The sequence below is a fragment of the Pleurodeles waltl genome, chromosome 3_1 (assembly GCF_031143425.1).
Source record: "Pleurodeles waltl isolate 20211129_DDA chromosome 3_1, aPleWal1.hap1.20221129, whole genome shotgun sequence".
Taxonomy (NCBI): Eukaryota; Metazoa; Chordata; class Amphibia; order Caudata; family Salamandridae; genus Pleurodeles; species Pleurodeles waltl.
In genome coordinates this window covers 247081059-247098561 of record NC_090440.1, presented here as the reverse complement: position 1 = coordinate 247098561, position 17503 = coordinate 247081059, and the positions used below count along the sequence as shown (strand labels likewise).

The 17503-nt window shown below is 45.6% G+C and overlaps 1 protein-coding gene across 3 annotated transcripts in view; it reads right to left on the bottom strand.

Annotated features, from left to right (window-relative positions):
• The window catches only part of LOC138283999 (dual oxidase 1-like), a 785394-nt gene that overhangs the window by 236373 nt on the left and 531518 nt on the right, over nucleotides 1-17503 (bottom strand). The window lies entirely within an intron of this gene.

The following is a 17503-nucleotide window of genomic DNA, read 5'->3' as shown; positions in this document are numbered from 1 at the left end:
TCAACAACATAGTTGTGGGCAGTGCAGGGGGCCCCCCTGTCACCCCAAGCACTGAGTTTCAACCAGCCTTTTCAAGGCTGGGCAAGAGGGCCGCTGCACTGTCCACAACAATGTTGTGGGCAGTGCAGTGGCCCCCCTTGTGGCCACAAGCACTGGGTTTCTGCCAGCCTTTTCAAGGCAGGGTCGCCACCATGAAAAGGCTGGCAGAAACTGTACTTGTGATCAGGTTGGTGGTGCCGAACTCCTGCGCTGCCATGGCTGAGCACAACTCGGATCACTGTTAGCCCATCAGAGACCATTTTCCTGGCAGGGACGGCTGACCCCTGGAGGTCTGACCACCAGGGTCGTAATGTTGCGGTTGGACCGCCTGGAGTGCGGTATTGGTGGTCCTTGGACTGCCAATGTCGTAATGAGGCCCTTAGTGTTGAGACTAAAGTATACGGACACTTTGTCAAAACTGGCTCAAAGCATGCACAATATCCAGTATAGTCCAACATATAGATGCTTTACATGAAAACATGAAACTGTATGTTTCTATAAAGGTCCAAAGAGAACAAAAGTAATCAAATGAGATATGATTGCACTAATTGAAGAAGGTGAATTGCGAATATTTGCCAGAAAAGCATGCATAAAAATTGAAAGAAATAGATACTGAAAACATACAGAGAATGTTTAAAGTGATAGGTGGTGATAGAAACGGCATAGACTGCTTTTATATTTTTTTAAAAGAACATTAGACAGCCATAAATAAGAGTAATATAAGGGCATATTAGAAGTGCACGCTTCATTTTCAATTGCTGAAATTGCACATGGCTTCATATTGCTGTTTTTGTGATTTTTTTAATCTTGGAATTTAAGTGACCATTGAAAAATCTCAAGCAAAAGAGATACAACATAAAATTAGGGAATTCACTTGTGAAGTACACTTGGACAATTCCGTAATCTATGCATTGCTCATTTGAAGTACACCAAAAGACTGTTTTAGCTTTTTAACTTCATAAGGGCCCATGTTGAATGCAAACAGATGATAATATATGGTGAATGCCATCTAACAATTTCACATAATGTTTGTGAATTGAACGTGACAGCAAAAACTGATAATACTCACATATTTTTACAATGAAAAATGGGCCACAATTAAGGAGGATAGCAGAAAATGTTTTGTTTATTTGGAAGCGGCTGTGAGTGAAATGATTGAATGTTGTGGATATAGGCTGTACTCACCAGTACAAGTAACAGTTACTATGCTCTATTGGTGGAATAATAACAAATTCATGTGTGCAAAGTTTGACAAGTTACCAAACATAGGGGCAAATTTATCAATGATTTGCAGTAATGCAAAGTCACAAAAGTGTGATGGAAAGCACTACAAAGGCTTGATAAATATTTATCTTCCAATGGAAACCTTTATTTGCACTAGAACGTTGTCAAAAGTGAACACAAACCTGTGTAAAGAGGGTGCAACCTGACCATTCCCACACTCTCTCTTATGGAATGTTTATGCAAAGCCCTATGTAGAACATTTGTAAACATAGTTTTGCACCCAAAACAATAATGGGCCTGATTTAGGTGGTAACAGTCCCACCATCGATTTACTATCAGATTTCCATCTGCCGCCTCGGTGGTCCGCCCACACTATTTGGATGTTGATGATCCCATAGACTAAAGACCGCAGACGACCCACCATCACTTTTTTACCTGCCACCATGAATCAGATCATCCAAGTCCTATCATGGTTGCAGCTGCTGGACCAGGAGGAAAATCAATCTCTTTGTCACCAGAATCAAAGGTAAGTCATTGTTTTACCTGCCATCCTCGTACTTGCATCTGTACATTAGCACTGGACTCCCGTATGATTATAAAATACTTGCAAACAATAATACAATGATGTGCTATGCAGATGTCCGTAATGTGGAAGTTACAAAAACTTTACAATAAAACACCTGGACTTATCATTCACAATCACCAAAATGATGCCAAATGCCTGTCTACCAATGGCACCTACACAAAAAGTCACAACAATCATTAAATAGGAATGTGTTCATGCAGGTGTGTGTAATCATTTAACACAAACTACCATGCCATAGACATAAACAGTACATGTCATTGTAAATACATGAAGCCAATATAGTGAAGTATTTGCACTACACAATGAAACAAGTAAGTTTACACATAATGTACAACCAGTGCAACCTCTAAGCTTCAAACGTGTCAGAGATGGATTAAAGTTACAAGTCCCCTTGGCTTGTGAAATTTCTGTGACACATTAGATGCCATTTAACTCTAAAGTTTCATATTCCCTGTGTAATACATATGTGTATATCATCAACACATCATTTTGAAATAAACACATATGCATCCTTAAGTCACAAAAATAGGAAAATATATACTTTTGGCGTAACTGTACAGTATCAGGATGAATGCTTGCACCAAAAACATGTCCATTATAAATGTACAACACAAATGTATGCACTATAGAAATAAGGCAAAAGTATAGAATGTGCATGTCACAGTGAGAAATGAAAATAACTTCCACATTGGCATAAATACCATGATCAGCAATCAATCACTAATAATCTAAAATCAATACCAGGAAAAAGGTATGGACAATAAATGGCATTTAATTTTTGTTAGATGCACAATGCTATAAGTCTCTCAAGAGGTTATTAAAGAAAATAATAAAACACAGGTTTTTGAGTCCAGCCTGGGGGCAATGGGCTACAGGCCCAAAGCCTGCCGCCTATTTGCACTGCAAAGTACAGCCTCCTCAGGAAGGGGCATCTATTAGGCACAGAGCAGGCACCTCAATGATGTTACTTGGGGGGGTGGTTTGAGTTTGGGAGGGGTGGTTTTGGTGTAGGGAGGGAGAGTGTCTGGTTTAGGAAGGGTGGGATTTTGTTTGGGAGGGGTAGTTTTTGGTGTGGGAGGGGTAGGTTCGGTTTGGGAGAGGTGGTTTGGGGGTTGGGAAGGGTGGGTTTACGTTTGGGAGGGGTGAGTTGGGATTTGGAGGGGGTCAAAACCAGAGCAAATAAGAAGGCTTCCTTAGGAAAATGGGTGGGATGGTTGGTAGGGAGTTGGTGTTGGGAGGGAGAGGGAGTAGCAGTGAATCATGCAAGGACAAAACAATTTCGTAAAAGTGAATGTAATGAGATCAACACAGTATGAAAAATAAGTTAGGCAAGATAATAGATATATACATATGTACAGAAAAAGGGGCACATCCCAGTCCCAGTCCTCAATATGCGTAGGCCACATGGCCACAGGTCAAAGTCCAAGGCAACACATGTCACCTGCTTCAACACGGAGAGAACACTGTAGGGGCATCAGCTGGTAAATAGGCAGGCACCTCAGGGGGACGGGGGATGGGGGGCACCTCAGCCGGGAGATGTAACAAGACCACTGGTTCTGGAGGGGGCAACGTGCCCTGTGCTTGGTCCTGTGGAGTGCAAGGTCACAGTCTCTCATGTGGGTGTCATAGCCAACTGATTCTGGAGGGGGCAACCTGCCCTGTGCTTGATCCTGGGGAGTGATGGGCCACAGCCTCTCATGTGGGTGTCATACCCACTGGTTCTGGAGTAGGCAACCTGCCCTGTGCTTGATCCTGGGGAGTGATGGGCCACAGTCTCTCATGTGGCTCATGTGGCTGTCATACCCACTGGTTCTGGAGGGGGCAACCTGCGCTGTGCTTGAACCTAGGGAGTGGAAGGCCACAGTCTCTCAGGTGGGTGTCTTGCCAACTGGTTTTGGTGGGCGCAGGCTGCACAGCAGCCCATGGAAGCAGGATTACATACCGTCCTCATGCACAACCATGTTTAGTGGTGGGGGCTCCGTCACAGTTCATGGTCCAGGCCCCTTGCTTTTCCTGCCTGCTGGTACAAGCCCCCTTGCTCTTCCTGCCTGCTGTTGTAGGTTCCTTGGCCTTTCGAGTGGCAGGTGCAGTCTCCTTTCCCTTCTTGCATGCTGGGGCAGTATCCTTCCCCTTTAGGCTGGCTGGTGCAGGCTCCTTCCCCTTCAAGACATGTGGCCTGGATCCCTTTTCACCATGAGTGGGTGCGGTGAGTACTGGCCCATGGACTGTGTGGCTGAGGTGCTTGGCTGGGTTCTTCCTACCCTGGCCATAAGTGCAGGATGGGGGGAGTGGTAGGGAAAAGGTCAATGGTGTATAGAAACAGTTTTTAGGGACATTGGGGCAGGAAGAGGGAGAAGGAATGGGAGTGGGGGATGAGGGAGTGATTGTTGGAGGTGTCTGTCTGCTTCTTTTGGGTGCAGGTGCATGGGCTGTATGCTGTTGTGAGGCGGATGGCTGTTGGGTGTCTGAGTGCTTGCGTTTGTGTACTTTGGGGGGGATACACAGTGGGAGAGGACACAGGGGAGGTGTGCATGGCTGTTGTGGAGATGTCTGCCAGTGAGGTGTGTGTTCTGCTTGGTGTGGTGATGCTGGTAGTGGATGGCGATGTAGTGCATGCAGGTGTGAGTGTGGACGAAACTGGGTTGGAGGTGAAGGAGGAAGAGGAGGGAGAGACAGTGGAAATTGTGGATGTTGTGTCTGCAACTGGATGGTGTTTGTGTGAGTGCCTGTGGGATGAAGTGTGGTGCTTGTGTTTGCCTGTGACACTTTTGGGTGTTGTCTTTTGTGCATGCTGGTCTCTATGTGTGCTTAGGATAGGTTGGGGTTGAGGGGAATGGGAATGGGACTGGGCAGTGGAAGTTGGAGGGGGGACGGTAGGAACAGGGGCAATGGCTGCCATCAGAGAGGAGGCCAGAGCCTGAATCAATTTCTGTTGGGCCGTCAGTTTAGTGTGAATGCCCTCCAGGAATGCATTAGATTGTTGCATCTGGGCTGCCAGCCCCTGGATGGCATGCACAATGGTTGACTGCTCTACAGAGATGGCTCTCATGAGGTCAATAGCCTCCTCACTCAGGGCAGCAGGGCTAACTGGGGCAGGGCCGGAGGTGCCTGGGGTGAAGGAGATGCCCACCATCCTGGGTCAACGGGCACAGGCAACTCGATGAGAGGCTTCTGGGAGGGTTGTGCTTGTACGGGGGTGGTGGCTGTACCTGTAGCTGGGGTGGTCACAGAAGTGTCCGCCACCACCAGGGAGCTTCTATCGGAGGAGGTATCTGTGTCAGAGCTATCCCCTCCAGTCTCTGCCATGGTTCTCCCCTCGCTCTCCGTCCCACTAGTGACCTCACAGTCGGTGGACTCTGCCTCCTGGGTCCTGTGGGATGCAGCTCCCTCCATTGCTGGTGCCTCAGCTCCTCCGCCAGATGATGCTAATGCACATAAGGACACAATAAAAACGGATGGGAAAGAGACAAAGGATACACTTGGTCAATGGCTGCACCAACACCACAGTTGGGGTACACAGCACACTCACACACAGGAAACAGCCCTTCTCAATATGCATTGCACAACCAGAGAAATAGTTAGCGGCCAAGGCATGGGGAGGGGCACACACCGCCAAATGCAGCACACCTGTAGTGCATGCCTACGAGCCAGGTTGCAAGATTTTCCCTTCTGAACCCTAGCCACCAGGGGACCTACGCTGCAATGTCAGGCCTGGCCTAGGGGTACCCACTGACACACATCCCCCACCTGGATACCACCCTACCATGCGTAAGTTGTAATGATGGGCACTGTACTCACTCCCTAGTGGCTGCTGTGATGCCCTCAAGCGCCAATCCAGCTTACCGCCAGTATGTGGGCCATCGGGGGGGTCAGGGTTCGACAGACACCCCTTCCTCGTTGGGAGGCCATCACCAGCTGGGCCTCCGCTGTCTTCCATGCCCAGCGTCTCAGGTCCTGCCACCGTTTGGGATAGTGGGTGCTCCGCCCACCATAGACCCCCAGGGTCCACAGGTCCTTGGCGATGGCACGCCATATACCCTTCTTTTGATGGGCACTGAACTGCAGAGGCAATAGACACAGGAAAATAGATTTAGACACTGGTTACACATATGGCCCACCATACCCGTTTCCATCACCATTTACACACACGTGGCCCAGCACACAACCTTACTCTGCCCATAGGACATCCACCCACCCCCCTTACATGAGGCCTTCACACACACAACTTCATGCATTCATCCCACATGCATTATGCTCACAGTGTACTCACCTGTTGGTCTGGAGGCCCATACAGCAGCCCGTACTGGGGTAGGACCCCACCCACCAGTCTCTCCAACTCCTCCGAAGTGAAGGCTGGGGCCCTTTGCCCAGTCACAAAGGCCATGGTAGGTTGCAGACACAGGTCACAGCAGCACATGCAGTGTAGGTCCTCTCGTATGAAAGGTCAGGTAGCAAGTGAGGAATAAGATATAAAATGACGGTCATGTCTGCGGCGGTGCATACCGTCACCACTGGACAAGATTACCATTGGCCACTGTACCCCATAGGGCCCAATGTTAACCAATGAGGAGTTGCACTGCGGTTCCCGACCGCCTCCCGCAGCGGCACACAATGTCAGCAGAATTACCTCACTTCCACCTGTCCCTCCACACAGGACAGGCAGACGTCATTTCAGTGGAAAGGGGGAAGGCCCTGGAATAATGCTGCGTCACATGATATATTAGGACATACTGGACAAATCACTATGACCCATTACATGTTTTCAGGATGCAAAGTTCTGTTGTAGCTCCATTGTTCAGTTTGTGACAGTCTCCTCACTCTTGTGTCCCTTAGATTGCTACCACTGCCGATGAATAGGAGATGGAGACATATCCCCGTGTACAGATCCCTGGTGGACTTCGCAACACTGGAGGACAGGCACATTATCCTCACCTATAGACTGGACATGGCCACAATCACAGAGCTGTGTGCCCAATTGGAGCCTGATCTGATATCTGCTATCCGTCACCCCATTGGGATCCCCCCTCTTGTGCAAGTGCTATCTGTACTCCAGTTCCTGGCAACTGGTTCTTTCCAAGTGACAGTGGGCTTGGCAGCAGGAGTGTCACAGCCAATGTTCTCAATAGTGCTCACAAGAGTGTTGTCTGCCCTGATTAAACACATGTGCAGCTACATTGTTTTCCCCCAGGATGAAGATTTGGCCACAGTGAAGGCTGAGTTCTATGCAATGGGACATATCCCCAACATAATTGGGGCGACTGATGAAACACATATTGCATTTGTCCCCCCTCCCCGCTAGAATGAACAGGTGTTCAGGAATCAGAAAAAGTTTCCACTCTATGAATGTACAGACGGTGTGCCTTGCGGACAAGTACATCTCCCATTTCAATGCTAAGTATCCTGGGTCGGTGCACGATGCCTTTGTCCTGAGGAATAGCAGCATCCCAAATGTGATGGCCCAACTACAGAGGCACGGGGTGTGGCTAATAAGTGAGCCCTGGTTACCACCCAGTATATGTTGGTGTATGGGTATGGTGTGGCCCATATGGGAGAGTGTGTGGCTAAATGTTGTCCCTCAATATTTGCAGGTGACTTTGGTTACTTCAACCTATCATGGCTGCTGACCCCTGTGAGGAATGCCAGGACAAGGGCAGAAGAACGTTATAATGAGGCCCATGGGTGAACCAGAAGGATAATTGAAAGGACCTTTGGCCTCCTGAAGGCCAGGTTCCGGTGCCTCGATCTAACAGGTGGATCCCTGTGCTACTCACCAAAGAAGGTCTGCCAGATAGTGGTGGCATGCTGCACGTTGCATGACCTGGCCCTCAGATGGCATGTCCCATTCCTGCAGGAGGAGGAGGCTGGAGATGCTCGTGTGGCAGCAGTAGACCCTGTGGACAGTGAGGATGAGGAGGCAGAGGATGAGGACAACAGAACATCTATGATCCGACAATACTTCCAATGACACACAGGTAGGACAGTGTTACTTCACATTTCAATGACATTTGTTTGAATTTGTGTGGCAATGGCATGCTGATATTTCTCACTTTTATGCCCACTTACTGTTCCCTCTGGCAATTAATTTTGCAGGTGTTGGTGACCTGACATATACTCCTGGTGTGATCACTGCAGTCAGCTATAGGTCATTAATCTATGCTCATTTTCTGCACAGATGATTTGCAATGTTTGTACCTGTTTCAGTGAATACATATTTGATATACATACTCCAAAATTATTTTTTTCCAAGGGTGTTTATTGAAGTGCTACAATATGGAGGGGCAAGTGCAATGGGATGGGGTGATGATGGAGGAAAATCCAGGGTATTGTTCCAGTCTGTTTGTAGCACAGGTGCATTGTCCATGGGGACATAGGAAGGGGAGCAACAGCAGTTCAAGGTGGACAGGGTGACAGGGTGGGACACAAGGGGGACAATCAGGAGAGTTTAATTTCCTGGCGGGGGTCTTGGCAAGTATCTCTGGCTTCTCTCTGGATCGGAGGAATGTTTGCAGGGGGGTTCACCTCCTGCAGGGGGAGGGGTGCTGGTGGCCTGTGAGTCCTGTGGTGGGGACTCCTGGCCACTAACAGCAGCGGAAGTGGAAGGCTGTTCAGATGACTGGCTAGTGGCAGGGGTCCGCTGGTGTGAGACTGCCTCCCTCATAATGTTGGCCATGTCTGCCAGCACCCCTGCTATGGAGATCAGGGTGTTGTTGATGGCCTGCAAGTCCTCCCTGATCCCCTGGTACTGTCCCTCCTGCAGCTGCCTGTTCTCCTGCACATTGTCCAGGATCTGGCCCATTGTGTCCAGGGAATGTTGATAAGCTCCCAGGATCTCTCCAAGTGCATCCTGGAGAGTCGGTTCCCTGAGCCTGTCCTCCCCTGGTGCACAGCAGTCCTCCCAGTTTCCCTGTTGGCCTGTGCTTCCTGTCCCCTGAACCATGTGCCCACTGCCACTGACCCCAGGTCCCTGATTGTCTTGGGTATGAGGTGTGGCTTGGGGTCCCTGTAGAGGTGGACACACTGCTGATTGACGTGTCCTGGGGACAGAGGTGTGGGTACGCTGGGTGGGTGCTGCAGTGGTGTTTCCTGGTGGGGGAGGCCCTGTGGTATTGTGTGTCTGGGCCTAGGTAACCGGCTGTCCAGTAGTCCCTGATGGTCCAGGTAGGTCCTCTATATCCTGAACACCAGAGTTGCTGTCATCACTGTGGGCCTCTTCAGTTGGGGGACTGGATAGAGCTGGCACCTCCTCTCTGCTGACATTGGCTGGGATAAATGTGGGGATGTAAATAATGTGTTATGGTTTCTGTGTCTGACATATTGTGCATCCGTGGCTTGCCCTCTTTGGTTGTATTTGCCCTGGCAGCTTTCACTTGTGTACGTTGGTGTATGTTGGGATAGTTAGTTCTCTATAGTGTGCATGCTTCAGTGATGAGTGCCCATGCACGGCTGTGAGTGGTGTCCATGCATTGGTAGAGCATGCAGGGCTTGGCATTGGGATGAGTGAGATGTGATGGTGGGGTGTGTGGGAAGTGGTGGAGGGATGGGAGTGAGGGTGAAGGTGGGGTATGTGATTGCATGCATTTAGGGGGGTAGTAGTAGTAGAGAGTTGACCTACCAGAGTCCAGTCCTCCTCCTACTCCGTCCAGGCCCTCAGGATGCAGGATTGCCAAGACTTGCTCCTCCCATGCTTTTAGTTGTGGGGGAGGAGGTGGGGGTCCACCGCCAGTCCTCTGTACGGCAAGCTGGTGTCTTGCTGCAATGGAATGTACCCTCCCCTGTAGGTTGTTCCACCTCTTCCTGATGTCATCCCTAGTCCTTGGGTGCTGTCCCACGGCGTTGACCCTGTCCATAATTCTCTGCCATAGCTCCAGCTTCCTAACTATATTTATGTGCTGCACCTGTGCTCCAAATAACTATGGCTCTACCCTGATAATTTCCTCCACCATGACCCTTAGCTGCTCCTCTGTGAAACAAGGGTGTCTTTGTGGTGCCATGGATGTTGTGTGAGGTGTGTTGGTGAGAGTGTATTGGGCAATGTGTTGGGGTATGATGTGGGGTGGGTGAGTGGTGTATAGGTGTGAATACTGTGTGGCTCTAGTTGTCTCAGTGGTCTTGGTGTCTCTCTGCTGGCAATGGTTTGTAATGGTAAAGGGTTGTGAGTAATGTGGGTGTGTGTTTTATAGTGGTGTGGGTGTGTGGGTGTGGGATGTCTATGGGTGTCAGGTGTGTGTTGTTTGAATTTTCCAATGTGTTGTTTTGTTTGTGTGTGTCCATTTTGAGCGTGGCTGTATGTACCGCCAATGGTTTACCGCCATTGAATGTCCGCTGTGGTGATTTGTGGGTCACAATGTGGTGGGCATTGTTCTGTTGGCGTAACGGTGTGGGTTTTGATACCGCCAGTTTATCACTGACCTTTGGACTGGCGGATTTGTGTATGTGGCTGAATTCTGTCGGATTGGTGTATGTGTGTCATAATATGATGAACGGATATCTGCCGCAGCGGCAGTAAGTTGGCAGCTGTCAGCATGGCGGTAATTGGGATTTCGTCATAATGAGGGCTTATGTACGTACCTATGCTGTCAACGATATTTGTTTAAAACATTTTGTTGTGGATTGGCAAATGGCTATGACAGCAGTAAATACACAGGCCTTGATACATTTTTATCCTACTTCCTACTTCCTACTTCATTACTGAGCAAAAACATTGTCACATTTCCAAGAGTCATGATTTGGACCTGATATATATATTTATTTTTAAATGGGATATTCCAACATACATGTTTTGAAACCTTTCATCTGCAAATGTCCCTTTAAGTATCAGATTTCTCACCATTATTGATTTGTCCTCTGGACATAATTAAGCACACTAAAAGGTTATTTGGGGTACATGTAACTTTGTCGACAATGTGGACATATTCCTGTCTGCTTCAATCAATACAGTTTGGCTAAAAAATCATGTTGTTTGAATAAGACTGGCTGACATGCACATTTTTGAAAGACTAAGCCTTCCTGCCAATCTGCTACTGTCCACATGAAGTGATTTGAATCTTGCAAAGAAAACATTTTCAACATGTTTTTGATAAGAAATGATGCCATTGCAATCATGTTTCCAGTCCTTTTGGACCAGATCCGCATTATCATGTGGTCATTGTACCAACTTACCAATGTAAAGTCTGAAACATCAACTGTATCATAAGTCCTTAGTATGCCATGTCACCTGTACTAGAGCCTACATTACCTACATTACCTGCTCACATTTGCGATGGATCATCATACCTTAAGCAATCCTCAAATGGCTCATGTTTGGCAGACTGTCAGTCATTACATCTGAAAAATGCAGGTGCCTCTGTTTTCTTATGAAGCCATGTGTCTGTTCAAAGCAGTACTTGGCTTGTGATGCACAAATCTAGTGGCAATTTTTAGCACAGATCAGTATCCCAAGCACAGCACCAGAACTTGTCTGAAAAAGTCCACCTCCATAAATCCTTCTATGTGCTGGATGAGGGTCATCTGTTATGTTGTTGCCATAAAACATTGCTGCCAAAAAAAGGTTCAATAACAAGAATGGCTACAAACAATAATTCACCCCTTTTATGCCGTTCTTGGGCCCTCAACTGATAATCAAGGTACAAGTAGGCCACTGCAAGGATGCGAGCCATTAGGGGGGTGTGGGTGTGGCATACATGCTTGCCTCATTGGGAGGACTGGCTGAGCTGGACTTCTGCTGACTTTCTGGTCCAGCGAAGGTCCTCACACCTCTCCTTGCAATGCAGGGTGCGCTGCTTATTGACGCCTCAGGTCTCCAACTTCTTGACGAAGGGCTTCCATATTTAATGCTTTTGATGGGCAATGACCTGTATGAATGAGAAAACATAGTAACAAAATATATTTTGAATGATTTTGTTTGTCTGCAGTGCTGTGATACAATTGTGTTGCATCTCTCACATGCCTTTCTAAAACAGTCAGTACAGATTATTTACCTACATGTAAAATTTCCCAGGAAATACCAATGTGCAGTGATCTGTTGAGTACCCACAAGAGTTTCTATCTTGGCAAGTTACCAATCCAGGCCAAAAACATCATCTAGGCCAGGGCTATGAATCCTTTCTTGTAGTTAGACCCATTCCTGATTAGTCAAACATCATTGTGAACAACTAAAGGCTAAACAACCTGTACATTATTTGCACATACACCCACACACAGCTACATTGGCTTAATACCTAATCTTATAAGAGTCAAATCCTATGGTTTGAACCACATACAGCGGCTAATGGCAGAATGGAAGGACTGCCATGTGTCAGTGAGTGCAATGCATTTGGGGATGAATGAATAACAGTGTGTAATACTGGGATATACTTGTATGGGTGTTTGAGCCTGGGTCATTTAGACTTGCAGCACAGAAAATACTTTTTTACATATATACCACCGGCATGTTGAAACAAAATACTGCTGTTGTTTAACTTGAAAGAAAATCATCACACAACTCCATAATTTAAAAGTTTATTTTCGCACTTTACATTTCTCTCATTTCGACATGGGCTGTATGATTTCACTTATACAAGTGGTTTGGTGTCTACTGGCTACTGGAAGTAAGGAGCCTGCAGTTTGTTTAATGAAATCTGGAATTGTGAGCAACATTTACAGAAAAGTCAGCTTATTCTTTCAGGTGACTTTTCATTTCAATGTACAGACATTTCTAACCTGGTCAAACAACATTCTGTACCCAGCTAAATGATTCACTTCAAAACAGTCCAATCACAACACTTAATTCATGGTCAAAAAGGGACAAATTAGCCTGTGTATAAAGAAGGAACACGTTACTTAGTAAAACATTTCCCACCCAAACATGTACCTGTTTCTCTGGGTTCCCATACAGCTGGTGAGAAGATCCAACTCCTCAGGGGAGAAGGCAGGGCCCCTGTCACCTGCTTTTCCTGGCATCCTGACTCCCAGAGGTCGGTAACAGCAGCAAAATTCAAAGAGGTGTTGTTGGCTGCAATCTTAGAAGGCAAGTGAGTTTTTTCCAGGTGTCGTGTACAAATACACGGCGTACGCGATCTGCAATGGAGACAGACACAGCCATTCGCTTTCGACCGTAGCCGCCTAAAAAGTTAGTCTATGGCTGTGTCCATCATGGAGTGTTACACCTACTATGTGGTCAACTTCCGCCAACAGCCATCGGATAGCCAATGTCCTGACATTGAAATCAGGCACTCGCCATTTTAGATGTGAAGCAGTGTATTTTCAAATTGTTTGTGCATCACCATCACTCAAAAGGGTGCGTAGTTTGTTTACCAATGTCAGATATGTACAAAACTGTTTTAGCAAAATTATGACACATTAAAAAGTGTGCCTTTACTGAGTTTAACATCGATAGTGCCACAGTATATGTTATACTTCCACTGATGGTATTTTAAAATAAAAAACTTAAAAAATAATGCGCAAATAATACATTTCAAATGTATTATTTACACATTATTTGGTAAAAATGTCAGACATGGTAAGAATAGGAGTTTCAAGTTGCAACATTATGCAAAAATTAAGTGCACATGCATACACAATAAGAGTACTAGTTTTACTAAGACTTAAGAAGTGAGTTAATTATCAGTATATTGTGTGACCATTTTAAGTGATAGTTTGTTTTCATTATATGCAGACAAATTAGGTTTGGCATCTCTTGGAGGTAGTGGTGGAGGTCTTGACATACTCTCCTGGTGGTCTGGATGTATGTCTCCTCCTGGAGGGTGGCACAGGTGGAGGGTGGAGCAGTCTCCTGTTTTAGCAGATCTTTTCTGTCTGTGGCTGAGGAAGGTGTATTTTATCCTGATGTCAAAGTACCACAGGCAGGGGCTGATGGTACAGGAAAAGCATTGCACATATGATAGATGTCAAACATCACCCCAGTCAACACAAACTGGAGTTGAGATTCTATATCTCAATATTATGCTCATTCTGTACCTGCTTAATGTCCCAGAACTCTGTTACAACCTGGCCCATCACATCTTGAGACTTCTGTAGTGCTCCCAGGTTTAGGCTGATGGTTATCTGGGTGACAATGACACCAGTGGCCTCACTTTGCTGGCCTTGAGGCAGTGTGGCCCATCCCACTGGGTCCTGGGACAACTGGGGGTGGTTGTTGCTCAACAGTAGCCAGGACTGGGGCATAAAATGGGTGTTATATTCCTTTGGACTCAGCAAGTGGAGGCATCCTGATGCTGAGGTGTAGCATCTGGGTGGTAGGTATAGTGCGGGCTGAGTGTGACTCACTGGAGTTCTGTGCTTAGATAGACTAGATGGACCAGGCATGTCCGCATCCTCCGGACTTGCAGGAGTGGTGTCCTCACTGAAGGCTTGGTCATGGTCTGGAATGGAGGTGTCTTCTGTTGCAGACAGTGGTTCACTGGCCCTGTGTGTTGGACCTAAGATGAATTATAAACAAAATAAAAGTGAAGGTCTGTATTGTACCTCAAGAGTGTCTTCAGCTGCACATAAAGGAACCTAAACATGAGAATAATATGATTAATGGAATGATTAGGCCTTTGTGTGACTTAACTTTTGACACATGCAGGTTAATTTACATAGATGCAAACTTCAGTAATAATGAGATGTTCTAAAATGTAAAATGTTATTTAGAAAATGTACACTACATGTGCCAGACATGCAACTCAAATAGTAGAGAAACGATTTGAGAGCTGGGCCATTTCAAGGCCTAGCAGCCTCAAAAACAAACTATGATACAACGTATTAGCATTAATGGTATTTGGCATCATATGAACACTGCAAACTAAATTGTGTATCAATACTACTTAGAATCAGCATGCCACAGAACATGATTAGAGACCTTTAAATCAACAAACTATGGTTAATGCAAGCATGTAGATCAATTCAAAGGAGTAACAAGAAGGTGACAACATACTTGATCAACACAGCAGATTATATTTTCATACATACCACATAAAACATAAAACTTTAACATTTGTGGATATCTGAAACAAACGGGAGAATAAGCAACATCACATTGCACTATTGTTTTCTAGAGACAAGAACAGGGCATCATGGTAGTTGTAGTCATTTGTTAACACCATTGACAAAACTTGCTAAGAAGTGGCTTACATATACATATTTAAATAGTGAAAATTATCACACATTTACAATGTCTACATACATATGTGTATAATGTGACTAGGTGAGAATACCACTTACAAGAACTATACCTCCAAATGCAAATAGATGGAGTTTGGAACTTGTTTTTGGAGTGCAACAGCCTACATTGAGATAAAGAAAGGGACTAGACTAATGCAATGGGATGATCCATGGAGAACATCGCACACTCTGACAAAACTTATTGCTCATTGCTAAAAAGAGAGATACAACCATTATGTTAGTAATTTGCACAAAACAAGCTCTTTTGTAGACTCAAGTTTAGATACATATGTTTTGATAGGGGTCTTGAACATTCTAAACAGCTAACTTAAGTGCAAAAACACCATTTGTTATTAGTGAGATATTGCAAAGTTCAACTTGCTAGTCTTCACTCCACCAGAGATTCCTATCAAGTGTTCACGATGTAGGATCTGCAAGACCATCTCCTCACAGGGAAAGACTTGTAGTAGGGGGCTGGGAGAACCACCGCCAGTCCTTTGGGTCTCCAGGTGATGCTTGGAGGTCAGTGAGTGCACTCTCCCTCACAGGTCATTCCACCTCTTCCTAATTTCCTCCTGTGTGCACAGATTGTTAGCTACAGCATTCGCTCTGTTCACTATTTTGTGCCACATTTCCCTTTTCTGAGATATGGTTGTATTTTGTACTTGTGCTCCAAACTATTGTGACTCTACTTTAATAATCTCATCTACCATGACTGAACATTCTCCCTCTGTAAATGTGGAATCCTCCTCCCTGCCACAGTGAGTGTCTACAAAAATTAACTGGTGCCCCAAAAGATGCAAAATTAAACCAATATGTGAAAAGCAAAAACAAATACAGAGGAAATAAAGAAAATAACAAAACTTGGACTTCTGTGTGGAAATTTCTGCATCAAAAAGCTCTACTGCAGTGGAATGGCAAAGGATCATGGGAGAGTGTTTTATAGTATTTTTGCAGGGGTTCACAATTACATATACATCAGGTGTGGGCTGCTAACATTCTTCCAATACCCACAGCCATAGTACAATGATGAATGGGCCCTGTGACGGACTCTTACCGTCATAGGCTTGCCACTGGTACACAGCCAGCACAACTGTTTTATTTAAATATGGTCAGCACAATGCTGTTGTCCTGACGGCGATGGAGTAATAGCATCCAGCAATGGAGTCAGCCTCGCTGTCTGCAGGATACAGCTAGCCGGATACAGCTAGCGCGATGGAGTACACACTGTCGACGCAGACGGCGTCATGAGACTGCCGCTTGTACACCCCGTGCACAAATTTGATATGTAAATATGGTTGGCGCAATGTCACGTCCCGAAGGCGAAGGAGTAATATTCGCCAGCACTGAAGTCCGCCATATCGGCTGTGGGATGCAGTTAGTTTGACACAGTACACTCCATTGATGCAGACAGAGGTTGAACCGCCATAGATCTAAATACAGCAGTCGGAACTTCATCAGTTTGATGGAGTTTGGGACCACCGCCAATGCAGGACAGCAGTGTTACTGTCAAGACATAAATCAGGCCCAATGCTTAAAGCAGGCATCAACTTGGAAAAATATTTTCATTCCTTCAAACTTTTTAAAGTTTGCATGTGTGCTGCACTTTGCAGCACACATACAATTCTTCAAAAGCTTTACAGTTAGTCTTGGCATGCACTGTTTGAAAGGTTTTAAAGGGTGCCCTTCTAGAACAAAACATACCCTAAATTCATTGTCACATCTTTTGACTATTTCATAGGTGAGTGTGTGGCATGAGACACCTTTAAACAGTGCCAGTGCTGAGGAAGACAGCAGTGGCTGTAAATAGATATGACCCTCTCCTGCAATGGCCTCCTATCACAATACAGCACAGCATCTTTAGTTGTTGCACTGCACTGTACTATAAAATAGAAAACTATCCACACAGTGCCATTATTATTGAAGCAGGTCCTAGCATTAGAAAAGCAAATAACAATTATACAGCTAAGATTGCAAGTGGTGCCACTGAAATAACACAATTATTGCAATAAATGTAGCCATCATCCTGCATATTCCAAAAGCTCTTTAATTCTTTATCACCTTTCTCCTTGTCAGTCCACCCATCTTTTATTCACCTCTAATAATACTGAATCACTGTTTACTCCTCTCACCCATTCTTCTTCCTGAATTTGGTCCCCTCTCACAGCACACACAATAAAATCATAATTGTCGTCAACACCCAGTTCATCATTTTCCACGTTCCTACTTGTAAGACAAGAACATCAGTCAGCCAAACAATATTTGGCATCAGTTACATATGTCGCAACAAAATTAAATTCTTGTAGGGATACCACCCATTTTCTTATTCTACCTGAAATAACATCAGTATCTTTCTTTTTCAAAACATCTTTGTGAGGTTCATGATCTGTCGTGATCTCAAGTTTACTCCACCACACATATTTCCGCAATTCGTTTTTTGCCCAATGAACAGTCAATGCCTCTTTTTCAATTATGGAATTATTTAACTCTGCACCTCTCAAACTTTCTGAAATA